The sequence below is a fragment of the Lissotriton helveticus genome, chromosome 12, assembly GCF_964261635.1.
Source record: "Lissotriton helveticus chromosome 12, aLisHel1.1, whole genome shotgun sequence".
NCBI lineage: Eukaryota > Metazoa > Chordata > Amphibia > Caudata > Salamandridae > Lissotriton > Lissotriton helveticus.
The window spans coordinates 25716216-25736194 of NC_136073.1; the positions used below are offsets into that span (position 1 = coordinate 25716216).

Consider the following 19979-nt stretch of genomic DNA (forward strand, 5'->3'; position numbering starts at 1 on the left):
TGTCTCGGCATGTTTGTTTCATTTCCAACGTGTGCTTTGCAGGGTTGGGCTGCGCGATTTCACTTTCCTTGATTTGCAGGTAAGCGGCATTTTTTACAACTTTTTTTTATCCCGTTCCCGCCCCCCTCCCGCTGTCCGTGTGCCCGTTCCCGCCCCCGCCCCCCTCCCGCTGTCCGTGTGTTTGTTCCCCCCCCTCCCGCTGTCCGTGTCTCAGCACCAGTGGCGGTGAAAGGGATTGTTTCTGGAGCTTTGCTGGAACTGTAATCAACGCTCTGCAGCTCGTTCACTGTATTTCTGGAAGCGCAACTTCTACTCCACTTGCTGTATCAACATTCGAGAGAGCTGTTCCGAGCTGGAGTCGAGATGGGGGGGCTCGGGAGGGAGGGAGGCTTCTGCGACTGTTACTGGGTGAGTCTCTTTGGCAGTGCGATGGCACTTATTGGCAGGGCTGCCTGCCCAACGTTAATGGGACCTCTGGATGAAACTGGCGTATCATACCATGGCCGAGTTGTGTCATAGGAGTTAATGCCATCGACTGCGCCCCTCTGAGAGACCCCCAGTTTTTTCATCCCACTTAACCCCTGCCCCTCCCTGCCTCTGCGGGCGGAGGGAGCGAATCCCAAGAATTCAGGAATAGGCAGGTAACCGAAAAAGAATCTGGGGCGAGCATTTAAACAATAACCCATCATTCCCCAAAAGCGGACATTGCATTTAATGCATCCAAAAACATGTTTACAGTGAAAACCACTCTACAAATGCACAGCATCATTCCGCCAGCAAAACCCCCCCGGAGCGCTCACCTCCAATATCTACAGACGCCGCAGTCGGCGCCTCAACACCTTAGGTTATCTCAAATAAAGGATTTTGTAAAGCCGCTCGGAGCACCGTGCAGGGCTTCTGGGCGCTCCGTTACTGAGGGATCAAACCCGAGCGCCGCCGAGCCGCCACCTATGTACCTGCCTCATTTGCATAATTAATGCCAGGTGAGTTTGGAAAAGGCGGTCAGTTTGAATTCTTTCTCGGGGCTTCCATTGGCTGGGCCTTCACTGTCATCACTTCCTGCACTGAAGGATTGTGGTTTTTAGGTTTCGCCTGGCGTTCGCTGCACAGCAGCGTTCGCGCAGGCAAAATCTTTTGAGAAGCAGTATGGGGCTTTGTCCCGCCTCTCTGTTCCATTGGCTAGCTCCATAAGTGGAGGCTAGCCATTGGAAGAGAGATCTGTCAGTCATTGCCCGAGCAGATTCGTGGGCGTTCCGGCGATTTTTACTCATCCCGCCCCTTTTAGTACGTCATGCGGCAGTGGGCGATTGATTTTTTTTTTTGTCTCGGCATGTTTGTTTCATTTCCAATGTGTGCTTTGCAGGGGTGGGCTGCGCGATTTCACTTTCCTTGATTTGCAGGTAAGCGGCATTTTTTACTACTTTTTTTTATCCCGTTCCCACCCCCCTCCCGCTGTCCGTGTGCCCGTTCCTGCCTCCCCCTCCCGCTGTCCGTGTGCCCGTTCCCACCCCCGCCCCCCCCCCCTCCCGCTGTCCGTGTCTCCGGCCCCACTTGTTATGGCTCCTTTCAGCTCGACTGTCGGTATTGTCCAGCCTCGGGGAGTTTACATCATTCCTCGCAGCCCACGATTCTGCTTTCCCACAGTTGTTCAGTGTCCCGGGGCCCTCGGGTGTCAGTCTTGTGCTCCACATGGACCTGGTCACTGCACGGATCTCTGGAGCGCCGAGAAGCGGCAGCGCTGAGGTTCACGACTATCATTGTCAAGAAACAGCGGGAAGCGCCTTAAACCACCCAGTGGTGGCAGTGACGTCGGGCACGGCTGAAAGGCAGAGCGGGTCCTAAGGTGAAAGGAGGAGCACAATTCCCCTCCCCCGGGAAATGGCAGAGCTGCACAGGGCCCCTCATCCCCGCAGGATCCGTCCCCGGGCCCTGATGAAAGGCAGAGCGGATCCGTGGGTGAAAAGAGGAGCCCCGCCGCCCCCGGGGGTGGCACAGCCGCACAGGGCACCTCACCTCCGCAGGGTCCGTCCCCGCCATGACGGTCCAGTTGTCTCCGGTGACTGGGCTGAGGTCCGGTGGATGAAAGGGGGAGCCGGGGAGAGATGCGAGACAATGAAAGAGCCTCCGAGGGGCAGCGGCAGCCAGCACTGCGCATGCGCACAGCGCAGGATCCGACCGGGGGGCAAAACCAGCGCAGCGCGGGGGCAGACACTGATCCCCACACACCACATACAGCTCACCCCACACAGCTCACAACACACTGATGGATCACGAGACACAGCTCATCACACACAGCTTACCACACACTGCTCACGAGACAAAGCTCACCGCACACAACTCACCACACACAGCTCACTACCATACATGCCAACATTTCAGAAGAGCAAAGTGGGTGTGTGTGGCTCTGGGTGGGTGTGTGTGGCTCTGGGTGGGTGTGTGTGGCTCTGGGTGGGTGTGTGTGGCTCTCAGTGTGTGTGTGTGTGGCTCTGGGAGTGTGTGTGTGTGTGTGTGGCTCTGGGTGTGTGTGTGTGTGTGTGAGTGTGGCTCTGGGTGTGTGTGTGGCTCTGGGTGTGTGTGTGTGTGTGTGTGGCTCTGGGTGTGTGTGGCTCTGGGTGTGTGTGTGTGTGTGTGTGTGTGGCTCTGGGTGTGTGTGTGTGGCTTTGGGTGTGTGTGTGTGGCTCTGGGTGTGTGTGGCTCTGGGTGTGTGTGTGTGGCTCTGGGTGTGTGTGTGTGGCTCTGGGTGTGTTTGTGTGTATGTGGCTCTGGGGGTGTGTGTGTGTGGCTCTGTGTGTGTGTGTGTGTGGCTCTGGGTGTGTGTATGTGTGGCTCTGGGTGTGTGTATGTGTGGCTCTGGGTGTGTGTATGTGTGGCTCTGGGTGTGTGTATGTGTGGCTCTAGGTGTGTGTATGTGTGGCTCTGGGTGTGTGTATGTGTGGCTCTGGGTGTGTGTGTGTGGCTCTGGGTGTGTGTGTGTGTGTGGCTCTGGATGTGTGTGTGTGGCTCTGGGTGTGTGTGGTAGTAATTGCGGTCTGCTGAGCTCGTCCGTAGGGTACAATAGGTCTCACATTTGCGAGAGATTAAGCTAATGGCAATGTAAATGACAATGCCATTTATTTATCTGTTTTCAAAACCAACACATAAATACAAAATGTGTCATTTACAATGCCAAGAGCTCTAACTTTTCCAAAGGCGATACCATTGCATTGTAAATGCTTGTTTAAATACTGCCTGCAAAGTTTTAGTTGCGACAAAACAGTATAGAGGTGCAAATATCAAGCACGACTGGGATCCTACCTTTCAAGCGTCCTCAAATAACCTTCTGATGAAACAGACACCCTCCAGGTATACACAGTGCGGAAGTAGAGTGCTGTGCTAAAATCGCTGCCTGGAATTAAGCTCTTGACGTGGCAGTGTTCCAAAAAGTATGGAGATGTGACAAATAGAAGTGTAATGGAACACCAGGATGCCTGCACTGGGACAAAGAAGTGCCATGCACCGCGAGGAGACCTTTTCATACTGATGAAAGGGTGAGAATCCCACCCCTGAAGCCACAGCTACAAACCCAACACTAGAGTCAAGCTCTTTGCTGTTGTTCAGGAACACTGAGTAGCTTCCGAACCAGGAAGATGTCGCCTCCAGTACCTTCAACTGAACACTTTGTTCTCACACGAATAAAAAGGCACATCCTAGAGTTATTCTCTTAAGTGAAATAAATATCTATGACAGAAATACAGGTTCATCTTCTGTTGCACCAAAAAACAAATAAAGAAGCGAGTGAGTGAAAGAACACCATTTAGAATGCTGGTAACTCGTCAGATTTTGCAGCCATTGGGTGTGTGCTACAGACTAGCAAGACGTGTATTTTGTATAGCCTCATCGTACACATTTATAGCTCACATCTAAAGTTCAGAGAGAAAATACTATTTTGGCCTCAAATCTGTCCAGCATCATCCCACGTGACTGGCAGTAGTGGTACTCTATCTCAGAAGGAAAGGGATCTGAAGCCAACCTCAGATGGAAAACTGGTGGTTAAAAACTACCGAGACAAAGTTCATCTGCCTCTTGACACAGAAGTATAAACCAAGCAAGGTCCCCACATCAACCGCTTCTACGCTGCACAAGATTCACAGGAAAGACGATTTTTCCGTCATACGAAATATAAAGGCCATTACACGAAGCTGTACCCAAAAGCTTACCTGATCTCATCCACACTTGGATTGGTGACTTTTTTTTCTTACTCATGGCCAATAATAAGATCACTGCAGGAGTGTAAAGGGGACACACAGAGTCCGTAGTCTTTGAGATAGAAATAAAAAGTGACATTTTAAGCAGAAGTTCTACTACCTACTCCGTAACGACATGACGAAAGGGATTTAATTAACACAACCGTTCTGGTCTCAAATCACAGTGACAGACAATGATGGCTGGTGGGTTCTCCCTCAGGAAAAACAAGTGTGCAAATGATGCATTTTCAAGCAAACTTGAGAAAGCAAGGGTAATAAAGTACTTATGCAACTGTAGTTATGACATCAATAAAAATAGATCATATGATAACGTCGCTGGTAGCTGCTTATTCAGTATAATCAGAGAACTGCTATGCTAACTCACTGGCCTGTTCACAAGATCACAGTGCATTCTTTCCTGTGCAAATTGCCACTTGTGAAGCACAGGGTCAGAAAGAACTGGAGAGGGAAGGTTAGAGCACTGGAGCTTGACATGAGACTGCCTCACCCATGCCGAGGCCCATTCTACCACCCACTTTCAAGCCTCACTGAACATAAACACCACAAAACAACAACACATTTCTGTGTGGGTCAGTGTTTGGTACAGTCCACACATAAATAAACTTAAAAACAGAACATTCACACAAAAAGATGCACAAAAGCGGAATTGGCTTGCTTGCTGCTCAACTCTGTTGTCATAATCATGTGCACATTTTCTACCACGGCTAGACACACATTAAGTGATTCTCAAATGGAGTTAAGGAATCTCAGGAGCAAACCAGGACTAAGGGCTGCTCAGGTAACCATAAAAGTATTTTCATCTAGTACTACCGGACAATGCCATGCGGATACAAACGGACAAGACTATACAGATAGACTACCAGAGCAACAAGCATTTGCAAGGCAATATGTTTCGCATTTTTGAGATTTAGAGCAACAGGCGTTGTAAATGACAATGTCTTTTACCTATGTGTTTAGGTTTGGAGTGTAATGGATGGTTGAACAGAGACGTAGGGGCAGCACTGTCTAGAGAACTTAGAATAAGGAATTACAGACAGGACCGGAGAAGCCTCTAGCAGCACAGCCTAGTGGACTAAGAAAGAGGAATTACCACTGTGACCAGTGGCATAGCTGCAGCACTGCACAGTGACTTAGAATGAGGAATTATCGACAGACCAGAGTGGCAGCTTCAAGCACTTTATAGAGGACTTAGAATGAGGAATTACAGACTGGACCAGAGTAGTTGCTAGCAGCACTGTGTGTAATTTTCAAAATGAAGAATTACCACTAGGACCAGAGTAGCAGCTAGCAGCACTGTCTAGAGGACTTGGAATGAGGAATTACCGACAGGACCAGAGAAGCAGCTAGTAGCAGTGCGTAGAGGCCTAAAAATGAGGAATAACCACTGCGAACAGAGACACAGCTGCAGCACTTCCTAGAGGACTTAGAATGGGGAATTACCACTGGGAAAAGAAACACAGCTGTAGCATTGCCTAGAAGACTTAGTATGAGGAGTTAGACGGGACCAGAGTAGCAGCTAGCAGCACTGCCGAAAGTGCTTAGAATGAGGAATTACCACTGGGACCAGAGAAGCAGCACCGTCTAGAGGACTTAGAATGAGGAATTACTGACCAGACCAGAGTAGCAGCTAGCAGCACTGTCTAGATGACTTGAATGAGCAATTATCACTGTGACCAGAGAAGCACCTACAAGCACTGCAGAAAAAGGTACCGCAACGAAGGGAGTAGCTGTTGGAGCCAGGACTGGGAACAGACAGCTATGGCAGGCAATCTGATCCAAGTCCAGCAACAAGACTTGGAAAAACTGGAAAAGCTAGGACCCGGGAAGGCCAGTAACAGAGGTTGGCATTATAGAGGCCCAGGACCCAACCCAAGACGAAACCTGTAGGAGGTAGAAGAGAGGTGGGAACAAGCAACTGGCTGCTGACGTCACCTGAACACAGTGGCTAGAGACAATAGAGGCTTCCCCTGTCCCAGCAGCTGCAACATGCTGGGCGCCCTAGACAAGATTAAGGATAGGGGACCTTTGGGAACAGAAAGGAACTTCAGCTTCAAGCTGCAATATAAAACATCGCTGCACCTTCAATGCATTAGCACAGCTTTTTAGTAATAACCATTTTGTCTCAGGTCACGGACGTGCTTCACGGCAAGGCTGCAGGGAGTGCGCGCAGTAGAACAGGAAATTGACTAAACAAGTAGTGTGTGACACTAACCTATATGGACCATTGTGAAATAATGCATGTAACAGGGGCAGTCTCTAGGGCATGACCAAACCAGCAAAAGGAGGGACAATTGTAAGCTATAAACCACAGAAAACAAAGGATTTTTGAAAAGCACATTAAAGAGCCAATCAAAAGCGATGGGGATGCAATCCAAAGGCTAATTCTCTCACCTAGCCCTGGTAATAGTGAAATAAATAGCTATGTCCTGGAAGTCATCAACACTACAAAACACGAACGTTTGACCAAGAGAAGCGCAGAAGTGTGCAAATGGACGAGGAGGTTTTGGGGAGTATAGTGCATGCAGCAGCACAAAATCTTGAGACTGAAAGTTACATAAAAGTCAGGTCGTATTTTGTTTATTTGAAGTGTCAGAGGGCATTTTAATACACCCCATTATTGAAATGCAGCGTACATCTTTTTGTTAAGCCATGTTAGTGGGAGTTCCTATTACAGTAAACAGTAAAACCAATTATTCCACCTATAATTGGATTGAGAGAAGAGACGGTGGTACAGTATACAACATGAGAGGAGCCCAGAACAGATTCTCACTTGAACTTTTACCTACTAAACCGCATAATCTGCCCAGCAGGGAGCATTTCATGAGAGAAAGTCCAAAAACGCAAGAAAGAATGTAGGTGGACACACCCTATAGGCAGGTCACAAACAAGAGATTAGGCGGATTCACGGGCAAAGGTCAAAACGTATTTAAACAAGAATGACAGTGACATATTTACAACACATCGGCTTAACCTAAGGGACTGACAAGATATTGACACGTATATTTCTCCAGAGGTACTACTGAGCAAGCTTTGCTAACTTTCAGTTTTTGATAAATTACTTTGAAATATTAATAATGCGAACCCAAGAAGCCAAATTGATCGGAATGAGTCAAAGATGTTTTGTTGTAAGATATCCTTCCCCCTACAGAGACTGCTTAATCGTGTAGATTACTGTTTTTCGAAACAATTTGAAATGCTCAAAAGCTATTCAAGAGTATGATCACAAATTCAAAAAACGCTACAGAGTTCTGATTGGCGAACCAGAACCCCCAGAGTCACGAAAAAGTTCTATACAGAGCCACAAGGAAGGAGGGGACTGGGTCTATCCAACATTCAACCCTACAGTCAAGATGCCCAGACCAGCTCCCAACTGGAAGCACAATCCTAAAAGCAAACCACAGGTACAAGTGAAGCAGGCATTCTCCCAAATCCTACTTCAATCCCTGCCATGCCGCCCCTGGAGAGCCAGACCTAATTTTGTTTTATTTTATTTATAAAGTTTTATATAGCGCAAACTTGATCCCGAAGGATATCAGAGGGCTTTACAATTTGAGGCAAAGGCAACAAATCAGGACATTTGTCTAACATTGGGAATCTAATGGGCATTGAATCAACTAGAAAAAACATAACAGCTCAATATAACAACTACTTCCTGGAAGCCTTATTTTGGAAGCCTACTATGGAAGCCTTATTTTGGAAGAAACCTAATCCCCCCCCTGTAGCCACATGGTTTCTTCACCTATGTCATATTCTAGCCCTTGAACTGGTTTCCGCACGTATCAACCACACTGACGTCAAATTTACTAGCAATTGGCAGCCACTAATTCAATATTTCCCAGGATAGAACACTCTTGCTTGGTTCCTCCTCGTCTCTACAACTATTTGATGACGTTCTTGAACCCTATTCTAGGGGTCGACAGCCGGTGTCTCCCCACGACATCGGAACAGTAGAGGAGCCATTTATCTCCCCCCCCCCAGAGGCCTCCACCCCCCCCACACTTCAAGGTTTTTTTAAGCGCATCGTCCCTTCCCTGAGCCCCCCAGTTGGGGTGTTGTTTACCCCTTATTTGTTTACCCCTTATTTGTTGGAAGTTCGAGATATACTCCTACTGCTCTCCAGATTTGGTTACAAGAACAATTAGAGATGAATTCATGTATACATTGGCATATAGACATAACTAAATATAAACCATACAGTGCTTTCATTAGTGGTGGACCCACACGTACCTCTTATATTAATGCGCATTTGCAAAGAGCCCTCCTTAATAGGATGCCCACTTGTTGTTACAAGTCACAATGATTTTGCCAGAAGTCTATAGTAAGAAAGAAAGGTATTACATCATACCCCTCTTCCATGCCACCAGTAACATACTACTCAACTTTTATGACGGAAATTCTACACCCGAGCTTTTGTAGGTGGAGCCATCACTAGGTGACTGTAGTAGATTTCATTTTTCAAATGTATTAAGTAGTAACAATCTTTATTCAGTTAAAAAAATATATCATAAATGATCCATAATCATACAATTTATGCTTGTTCCATATCAATTACATATGCATACAACTTCCCGGTCCTGCATGTAATAAAGATATATACAGTATTACAATCGATAAAATTTGCCACGAAAGCCTATGTATATTGCATTCTTGTTACGTAATGGAAATGCTATGTGTCTGGCACGAGCTGAGCGCTCCAGCCCAGCTCTATTGTATGTAATGATACAGTTGTTATGGTTTGACCTTCCGCCTCAGCCTGCACTTATTAAAGTGACATATACAGGATACCGGGGGAAGAACTTGCTACAAGACAAAATTAGAGACAACCTGGACCCGAAGCGAGAAGAGGAATATAAATTAACAAAACTACTACACTGGTTGAACAGACAGGAAGTAAAGGTTGTGGTAAAAAGAAAGATGATTAGTACAGAGGCCATGTTTGTAAACAAGCACAAGCAAAAGGGTATGAGCTTGGCTGTAATGCCATATTAGAGATCTGTGTCCCACATATAAACACAAATATGCATAACACTGAGAAAAAGACACAGTGAAAAATATGGATGAAGGCAGCTAAATTCACTCTCTGCATAAAGCATAAAGAAAACGCAAACAAATTACTAGATTGTACCTCTCCCCTACTAAGCTGCAGGCTAGGTCTGGCAGCTCAAATGTGTGGCGAGAGGTACCTTGCTGCATGCATGGTGGTCTGGTACCCATATACAAACGTACTGGAAAGAGATTTTGAAAAAAATTAAAGCAAAAACTGAGGTCTTCCTTCACTCCACTCCCTGCTGAAATTCTTTAGCAATCCAAAGTAAACAGCATATTTTCTTTGACAGCACCTATGGAGATACTACTGATCACACACCAATGTTAGGAATCACCCAAGTTTGGAAACTTTCTATTACTCCCCATGTGTGGTGCGGAAAGAGGTCCTTGTTTTAAAAACAGATAAAAACGATGTGCTGTCAAATTGATATAATGTAATACCGTAAGTGAAATAACGTTTAGCATGGTTAAAATAAAAAATAACGCTGTTAAAAAAAAGCATTTGAAGGGTACAGACTAATAAAATGGGTCTTGGGCCAGAGCATCACAGAGTGTGAAGTTTGCACATGTAGCCCAAGGGAACCATTCATTATCCTGCTGCGAAATCAAACTGATCATGGCGACTGCTACAAAGTTTTGAACACTGGCAAAGTGAGTGAAAACAGAAGCCTCTGCAGATGCAAGCGTACCCGGGAGGAGGCAGACAGCAGCACATCCTTTCAGACTAAGTGGGAAAAGGTGAAAGATCTGGTGCCGTCCCGAGCAGGCTACTGCCAAGTTAAGAGCGAGATCCTCTGTGGCCAGAAAAAGTGCTGAAACACTGTTTAGTTCGGATTCCAGCTGCCTGGCAGAATTAGAGGCAGGTTACAATCACAGAACATAGATAACCAAATAGGAATCAAAAATCCTAGGTCAAAAGTTGATAAAGTCACTGAGATTGAGATTTCTGACGGGCGGCTTGTCTGACTTCTTTAGATGTCTGCCCTTGGAAAAAGCAAGAGACAGGTGCATCTTTAGATGTCTGTCCTCGGAAAAAACAAGAGACAGGTACCTCTCGGCCACCCAGGGAGGTGGGCATAACATAAAAAAATGTTCTCCACATTCAAACACATTTTTGTAAAACAGCTCCTGCTCAGCTCGGCTTACAGAGATCCTGTTAAATCTCCTGCATGCTGTAGCACTAATACAAAACCAACCAGAGTCACTTGTATGGTTACTGGTAAAGGGCCCAGCCTCCACAACAAACAGGACCCCCAATGCTCTGCTCAGAAGCCTTCGGCTTCGTCTTCTGTTTGGTTATAGAAATGTACTAAGCTGATCTAAGAACGCAAGTGGCATTTTTATTTAAAAACACAAACATAGTTAACCATAAAATCTACATAGAAAGATGTGCTGTTAGCTCTGTTAAAGGATCAGACTGAATGGTTTTAAGATGTAGGTGACAAACTAAAAGCAAACCTCGAAAAACAATGTGCTAAGGCACGTTCCTTGGGGACATACTTTCAGAGAACAGGCAGTCTCAGAAAGGACACAGAAGTCAGCAAACATACAGCAATAGTCTCATACTAAGCTGTTTCAATTTATCAGATGGTTTTTATCATAATCTATATTTCAATAGGCAAGTGGAAGAAATCGGATGGTATAATAACGTTTGAACCATTAGAGCACATCAAGGCATGATGGGTAGATGTCTATTTTACTATACAAAACCACTTAAACAGCAAAATAAAATTCAGACACTGTTTCAGACCTTCATGCAGTAATCAAACAACTGAAAAAAATAGTCATAATTAAGGGCACATATCAACGATGGATTTAAGCCCAGATCTTTGACTGGGGCTGAGTGACACTGCTCAGCATTCCGACCATCAATAATTATTTTAGCATTTATCACCCAAAGTGGGACATGTATGCCCAGACACGGATCCCATAAATCGCCATTCCACTGGTGTCAAGCTATCCTGGTTGATGAGGTGAGGCCCCGAAACTAGTCCCAGGATATGCGTTTCTGGTCCAGGGAGGACCTAGTCAGGCAGTTCAGGCTGGACTGTTCCCATAGGCTGCAGGGTCAAAACTGATTTGCATATGGCTGAGTCCAAACTATAATATAGCGTGGTGAGCAAAAACAATGAATGTAGGTTCAGATCCCTGTTTGAGGGGTTAGAGTTACATTATTCAGTATTCCATTAATCAATTTTTTTTGCATATATCAATCTACTGAGATCCAACTTATATGCAAAGAGTTTTTATTATTACTAGTTCACCTTTTCATCAGTATATACAATTCTGTAAATCATTCTTCATTGATCTTGAACCACGCTTGATCAGTGTATATATATATATATAATTTTATGTTATGCTCTCAACGAGTATTGGGACACCCAGAGAAACATTAATCAGTTAAAACACTAGAATTAAAGTGGTGATGTTAGTTTCTGTCATCAGTGCATTCAACAGTAGTTTAATATACCAGTTTTACAAAGACTCACCCATTTCTATATGTATAAACGCATCAAGCCACTGGTTGACGCTGTTGTATATCTGCATTAAGGGGCTCATTAGGATCGCGGACGGACTTGAGTCCGTCCGCGACCCCAGAGTAGGAGGGAACGTCCGCATTGGGCAGCGGCGTTCCCTCCGTGAAGATTAGGATGTGACCGCCAGGTTGGAGGTCACATCCCCTATCTTTAACATTGGGGTGGGTGCTGCTTCAAGCTGCACCCGCCGCAATGTTAAAAATGCATACATTGCATTTGTATGCAGAAAGCGCCAGGCACCGCGCGGTGCCTGCCGATTTCTGCATACAAATGCAGGGGGGTACCATGGGTACCCCCCATGTGCACCCCCCACCCCCCCTTCACCCAGGGGGCCCGCAACGGGCCCCCGAAGTCAAAGTCCGTATGCTTTTCCACGGCGGAAAAGCCGCCGTGGAAAAGCATCTCTTTTACACTATCCTAATATGGCTGGCGGTGTCTGATAGACACCGCCAGCCATGTTACAGCTTTTCCGCCGCGGTTGTAAGTCCACCACGGCGGAAAAGCGGCGGACTGAAACCAGGACCCACCAGCCATCCTAATGTGGCGGTGGGGCTTTGGTGGGTCCGCAGAGGATTTTCCGCATCCTCCGGGCTGGCGGTGGCTTCCGCTGGCCCGGAGAATGCGGAAAATCCTCCATCCTAATGAGCCCCTAAGTCTCTAAAAATCTACATAACCACATTGTCATTAATAAGCATCCCTTTGTGCTGCTGTGAAGATAACTCTTAAAACCAACATTCTAAATTCCAGGTCTCACCCCAGAAAACTAGATTTTCTATATTTAAAACGAAATTTCATTGCTTGTATCAACCTAGCGGTTTTACCTTTTCTTTACGACTGGGTCTGAAACCCAATATTGTTGCTATATGTCTTGAAATATTTGGATATGATCCTGTCACTTGCACTCATGGTTCACATTTTTTCACATCTCTAAGCGTGTTAAAAATCCATAATTAAGATAAACTAATTAGTTAGGATAGAAAGTCATCCATTTTTACATTATCTATTAGACTTTTTATTTTATTTTTATTGTGTTCATACTGGTCCGTCCTGGATGCAGACGTGATAGCCATACTGGATTGTGTACAATACATTGATTTATGCCTAGAAGTATTAATTCAGAAAAAGAAAATGTTTAAAATATGGTGGTCATTAAATTTCACAAATTCCAGCAGATGGATCATTGCCTTCAGTTTTCTTCATTTTAAGTGAGGTTTGTTCTCCACTGTTTGTAGCATAGAATGAATTGTTAACAGTTCATCACAGGTTTATATTTAGATGTACCAGATGCTCCTCCAGGCAGCAGGCTTCTCTCAACGGTAATCTCCTTGTGCTCTGCCTCTCTACCCAGGGAGTGCACATTTCATGACTGGGCGCGACTGGTGCCTGCTCACCGAGATAAGCCATTCCTATGTGGAGAGCAGAAAGAGGCGTCCTGCAATGACTGATGGAAGTGCATGCAGCACAATTTGTTACTTGGAAAGTTTTCACTTTTAACTCATTAAGGGCCATGGAGTTTGTACAATTTTTTTTAAATCACAGAAAGCTTTTGGTTACACAAGAAGCCTATACATAACACAAACGCCAACTTTTTACATGCCACGGTGGCTGCGGGTTTAGTGCTAATATCAGGCGAAGATACTTTAAAGTACTGAAGAGGGAAGACACAAGAGAAAAGGCAGAGTCTGAGACCAAAGGACAGCTCAGGCCCCGGTAAACAAGAGGGATCCACAGACAGGAATGCTACAGGAAGGCTAAATTGAGAAAGAACATGGCACAACACAAAGCATGAGTGCTACAACTAAACAAGGAGCTTTTCTAGTTCAATATCAGACTTCCACCTTATTCAACAAAGTAAAGCAACCCAAAGAGGATTCTATGTCAGGACCGGAGGCTCCGATTATGCTATATCTTTCTTCACTTCATTCTATTCATTTCTCCACAGCAGCGAAATCAACACATAAACACTTTTCTTTTTATCCATGGAAACATCCAACTGGAAACAAAGCAAAATTCCAATAAACAGACTACAACACCCATGAGTCCATCACATAACATCAGTACATAGTCCTTCCTCAGTGTCAGTACATCTTAGAAAGGTCCTTAACCCTGGTTGTCCCTCCTCTTTCTTCGCTGCTCCGCAGCAACAGATAAGTCACCTTTTTTGTTCTGGTGCTTTCTGGGTTATTTCTTTGCTTATTTGCTCATTGAGTGCTTTAATTCTTGTAAAACTTTTGTTGGCAGGTCTCTGCCTCACTTTATTGGGGACTCTGCTTGTTTTGGGCTATTTTACGCAGGTTTACCTGTCGCGGGAGTGCTCTGTTCCTTTCGCGGCTATCCCCAGTGGTGCGGTCCCCTATTGTCGCCACTATGGGGAGCTCCCGGGTCTCGTTGGTCTCGGCAGCGCGTCTCCTCAGAACAGGAGAGACGCGTCGCGAGACACATGCCCTGAGAGCCTTGTTCCCCTACCCTGACGCCCCGGGGAGGGCGTAATTTTTTTTCAAACATATTAAATTGATTTTAATCATCATACAAACCAATACAACTTCCACCACATTTAAAGTCGCCAAACATGTCTTCAAGGTTACTCCCACCGAAACCCCTGGATCCCTCCCCCCTTTTGGCATTTGGTGTGGGCACATTTCAGGTACATTGTTCAGAACATCGCACCAGTTGTATGGACATTGTCCATGACTTTGTGCGCATTCGTAAGTATCACATGTACAGTTCGGACAGTTCAAGTATCCCCCTCCTGCTGGAACCCCCGCAGCGCCTGCACCAACGTGTCCCAAGCCTTGGCCATATCTAGAGCCTAATCATTGGCCGAAGGCTTAGCATTCTGAAACCTAACGGAACTCTAGCTACTCGCCCATTTGTATAACTCCGTCCCCCATCTCTTGCTCGATGGAGGTGGGGCCGTAATTCCGCTCATTATAAAATTGCACGCCCGGCGGGGGTCTGTATTGCGGCAACGCCGCGTGAATCGCCTACGGGCAGGTACTGTGTCCGATAGGCTCAAGGAGCCTCTAGCACGCAGGGTGGCGGTTGGTGTCCTGTCAGGCTCGGCCTGAGGACGCATGCGTTTGGGGTCCGGACAGCCTACACGTCGGGGTTTACCCCGCTTCACACACCTTTGCAGCCTTTCAGACTGCCCATATTAGTAAGGGATTAACCCCTTGTTCCCCAATTGCAGTGTTTCAAGGGAAGAGAGTCCTTGGCGTACAGGCTGACCTGGTCATTGGTGACAGTAGTGCAGGGCTTCTGACAGGCTCCCTGAGGTAAAGGGGTGAAACCTTAGATTTTGGACTGAGCTGTAGGGTGTGTCCTTTGGGAGCATAGTCAGTATGAGTGCAGAGGAAGAGCAACAGTACTTACCTTTGGACGACCAATTTTTTCAGGCTGTTGATGACTCCATTTTCAAATGTGTGAATGATGTGGTGGCGCCCATGGAGCAGCGTCTTACGAAGCGCATCATAGCGGAATGCGACAAGTTGGCCCATGCCCGCTTAGATTCCCCGGGTTCTGCACCTACCTTGCCCCAGGGGGAGGGTCCCCCATTACCTAAGAAGGGACGTGTGGAGGAGGGTCCAGGACGGTCCCAGGCAGTGGATTTGGACAATTTCAACCGCCTCAGGGACGCCTTTGTCGCTAAGCCGTCCAACCCGCCCCCTGTGCCTTCGCCGGTCCCGACTCCTGCGGAATCTGTTGGGCCAGACTCGCCATCCCTGAATGGGGGCTCCCCAGCAGACTCAGACGACGAGGAGGGGTCTTCGCTGTCTTGACGTCCGTCCATTTCGGCGGCCGACTTGCCCCAGGACTCCTCAGGCATACTTAACCCGGACGACATGGTCCACCCAAGGTCAGCTGCCTGGGCGCCTGGGGACAAGGTTGCCAAGTTCGTGGCAGGTCGCCTCCGCAAACCCTTGGAGAAGGAAGCAAGGGGTTGTTTGCGGGCTGAGTGTCCTCGCCCCACCTTGGAAGGGAAGGTGGCCTGCACACCGGAGCTTGACTCCAAGATGGCCACTTTCCTGGCCAAGTGTATGAAGTACCCCCGAAAGGGTATCGATAGTTCCTGGCGATCCTGCCAGGACTAGCTTCTTGATGCAGTGGAGCCCATGACAAAAATATTGGATATGGCGGAGGAGGCAAAGGCGTCGGGCTCCGTCATATCCCCGGACGTCCTCTCGAATTGGGCACAGCGGGCGATTATCTTCTTAGGTAACGCCAACTGTGCCCTCTCGACTGAGCGGAGACGCTCGCTCCTCATTAAGCTGGACCCCTAGTTAGGCAACCTGGCATCTTCGGAGGCCGGGGCAGTTGCGCAGGGGGGCCTCTTTGGAAACCCTTTGTGAATGAGCTGAGCAAGTTTGTGGCCACCTTCACAAGTTTGGACAAGGCCCAGTCCAACATCAAGAGGGTCTTCCAGAACCGTTTTTCCAACGGGGCCGGTCGGGGCAGGGGACGCGCGACCGGCCCTGGCCAGCAGTCCAATCCCAGTAGGGGATAAGGCCCCGGGCGGGGTCAGTACAGCACTTCCGGCAATTATACCAACTTTTACCTGACCAGGGGACAAAAATTCCGTGGCCGTGGAGGATACCGGAACAACTCAGGCTGTCCTGCAAACGGCGGTAAGTTTGATTCCGCATTCTCAAGTCTGTATTGAGGGTCGGCTAGCGTCCTTTCAGGAGGCATGGCGAGCGTTCACGACTGATGCCTGGGTCTTGCAAACAATCCAGGGGTTTCACATCCAGTTTTAGGATTCGCCCCGCCAAAGGGGTCTTCCTCGTCCTATCTCATTCTCAGAGGCAGACGCCGGTCTGGTCGACGAGGAGGTTTTCCGAGCTGCTGCGCAAAGGGGCCATCTGTCGGCCGGTTTTGCACCCCCAAGGGTTTTTGAGCAATATCTTCCTTATGGAGAAGACCGACTGGGGCGTCGTCCGGTCATCAACCTGAAAGAGTTCAATGGATGGTTGGTGTACCACCACTTCAAAAGAGGAGATTCATCTCCACCAGGATGTTCTTCTGCCAGGCCACTGGATGGCGCGACTCGATCTCAAGGATGCGTAATTGGTAGTACCGATTCATCCGCCTCATGGACGGTTTTTGTAGTTCCAATGGCGGCAGCAGATTTACGAGTTCACCGCCCTTCCGTTTGGACTGTCCTCGGCACCTTGGTGTTTCACAAAGGTCCTTCATCAGGCAGTGAAATTCCTTCGGTGCCAGGGGGTTCGGATGCTCGTCTATTTGGACGACATCCTTCTGATGGCTCAGTCTCCTCAGACGTTGTCCGGTCAGGTGCGACAGACGGTTTCTCTTTTGCAGAGTCTGGGGTTTGTGATCAATGGGGACAAGTCAGTTCTCTCCCCGACGCACTCCATCGTTTCCCTGGGCTTTGTGGTGGACTCTGTCCACGCGTTCTTGAGCCTTCCCTCTCGCAAGATGGCCAAGATCCGTCATCTGCTACGGCAGACCATATCCAAAATTCACATTTCCCTCCGTTAGATTGCCTGTGTGGTAGGACTGCTGTCATCATCCATCCAGGCAATCTTCCCGGGGCCCCTGCACTATCGTGCGATGCAGCGCTTGTAAGTGCACCATCTCAGAAGAGGATTGTCCTACGACCAGCTGGTTCCCCTATCCGCCGAGGTCAAGGAGGAAATGTCATGGTGGCTAGCCCATATGGACGCCTGGAAAGGCAGGGCCATCTTTGGGGCGGCCGCCGACATCGTTATAGAGTCGGATGCCAGCAGGTCGGGCTGGGGGGCCCGCTGTGGCGATTTCTCTACTGGAGGCGCCTGGTCGTTAGACGAGCAGGAGCTCCACATCAATTGCCTGGAGTTGTTGGCAGGCTCTTTCGCGGTCCGGTGCTGGACCAGGGACAGGGTTTGCTTGTGCGTTATGTTGAAGATGGACAATGTATCTGCGGTGCGTTATATCAACCACCTGGAGGGCTCCCGGTCCTGGGGGTTTTGCTTGGCCCACCACGTTTCGGTACTGGGCCGGGTCAGGCCAACCAGGTCGCAGACTGGCACTCCCGGCATTTGAAGGATTCCAGTCAATGGAAGCTGGATGTTCAGGTCTTCTAGTGGTTGTCTAACCTTTGGGGTCCTTTCTCAGTAGACTTATTCGCGTCGCGCTTGGACCACCAACTCCCGAGGTTCTGCAGTTGGAGACCGGACTCGCTAGCACAGGCGACAGATGCTTTTCTGCAGGAGTGGAGTCGAGAGAGAGGTTACGCGTTGCCACCGTTCTCCATGATTGTCCGCCGCCAGAAGGCGGAGGTGGTGTTGGTTACGCTGCTCTCCAATCCTACTCCCCCGGTTTCCTCTTCTTCTTCGGAACCCGGAAGGAGATCAACATCACCTGGTTTCTCAGGGCTCTCTCCTTCTCATGGCATGGCGCCTTTCCGACGACGTTGGTCGCTCCCAGGCCTATCGGGATCAGTTGAATCTCTTATCAAAGGCATGGGCCGCCAGCACCTCAAATCGTTATCGGTCCGCCTTGACGAAATGGCTACGTTGGGGTCTACGACAGGACATGGATCCCGTGGTCGCAGGGTTCATTCCCATCTTGAACTTCTTGGCTGAGTTGGCAACAGACGGTCGTGCATACCGCACCATAAACGCTATGCGTTCTGCTATTTCTGCGGGTCATGAGCCGATTGATGGAACTCCAGTGGGTGTACACCCTTTTATGTGCCGACTCTTGAAGGGTATTCGTTTGTCATTGCCCCGGGAACCCAGGTACTCTGTCCTGTGGGATGTTAATGTGGTCCTCAATCTGTTCTTGTCTTGGCAGCCTAACAGGTACCTCTCCCTGAAAGAGCTGTCAGCTAAGCTGGCCATGTTGTTGTGTTTGGTTTCTTGCCGCAGGGTGTCGGATATGCGTGCTCTTGACGTTTCAGCACGAGTTTTTTTACCCGGATGGGGTGACCTTTACGATTGGTCGACGTACAAAGTCTGCTTCTAGAACAATTTCCTATCCGGTTTTTGCGGAAATGGCCAAGCTCTGCGTGGTGCAGTGCCTCAAGGCTTACGAGGACTTAACCTTAGATCTTCGCCCTCAGGGCGAACGGCAGCTCCTGATTGCTTTAAAGAAACCGCACAAAGCAGTCTCTTCGCCCACCATCGCGAGGTGGGTGCGCTGGGTCAAGCAAGAGGCGGGTATCGACACAAAAAAAGTTTGGAGCTCATTCAGCCAAAGGTGCCATGGCCTCGAAGGCGTTTTCTCTAGGCGCTCGCCTGGAAGATCTTATGCGAGCTACTGATTGGTGCTCAGATTCCACTTTTAAACGGTTTTACTTTAAACCAGTGGTGGATATTGCACATTTAGTGGTGAGTAAGCTTTGAACTAGCATAATCGGAGCCTCCGGTCCTGAGATAGAATCGAAATTTGCCTAGCTATGTAACGATAAGTTTCAATTCTATTAAGGACACGGAGGCGAGGATTATCCCTCCCGCGGCACTGTGGTGCGAACCCGCCCGTACGGCGGTAAGTAAAAACATTTCCTTTACGTCGGTATAGTGGGTATACGAATGCTTGCCTACGTAACTATCTTTTGATTGGTGGAGGCTATGTTTTCTCTGGAGCTTTTCACCGGTGTCTTGTGTTTTAGGACATGATGGTGCCAAACAAGACCAGTGACTCCGAGGCCTTCGCGCTAAGAAAGAGGAGGGACAACCAGGGTGAAGGACCTTTCTAAGATGTACTGACACTGAGGAAGGACTATGGACTGGTGTTATGTGATGGACTCATGGGTGTTGTAGTCTGTTTAAGCTTATTGGAATTTTGCTTTGTTTCCAGTTGGATGTTTCCATGGATAAAAAAAAAAGTGTTAATGTGTTGATTTCGCTGCTGTGGAGAAATGAATAGAATATAGTGAAGAAAGATAAAGCATAATCCTCTCCTCCGTGTCCTTAATAGAATTGAAACTTACTGTTGCATAGCCAGGCAAAATTCGGATTCCCGGCAACTGAAACAAAAGGAAAAAATGATGGACGGAATGCTTACCAATGCAAACATTCACCCCAAGTAACAAAGATCTGGATTTAATCCATCCTTCTTTTGAACACCACGCCACCCCAGCCATATGCAAATCAGTCTGGACCCTGTTCCTCACGGCAACAGTCAAGCCCGAACTGCTAAGTCAGGTCTT

At 47.9% G+C, this 19979-nt stretch overlaps 1 protein-coding gene across 5 annotated transcripts in view; it reads right to left on the reverse strand.

The window, feature by feature from the left end:
• The window catches only part of SLC25A42 (solute carrier family 25 member 42), a 169254-nt gene that overhangs the window by 139298 nt on the left and 9977 nt on the right, over window positions 1–19979 (reverse strand). The window contains exon 1 of one of the 5 annotated variants that reach the window (XM_078671156.1): window positions 4197–4296. The exons of the other annotated variants lie outside the window; for them this stretch is intronic. The gene's annotated coding sequence lies outside the window, so the exon portion shown is untranslated. Of the gene's footprint in view, window positions 1–4196; window positions 4297–19979 lie in introns of those variants that run through there. 5 annotated transcript variants of the gene reach the window in all.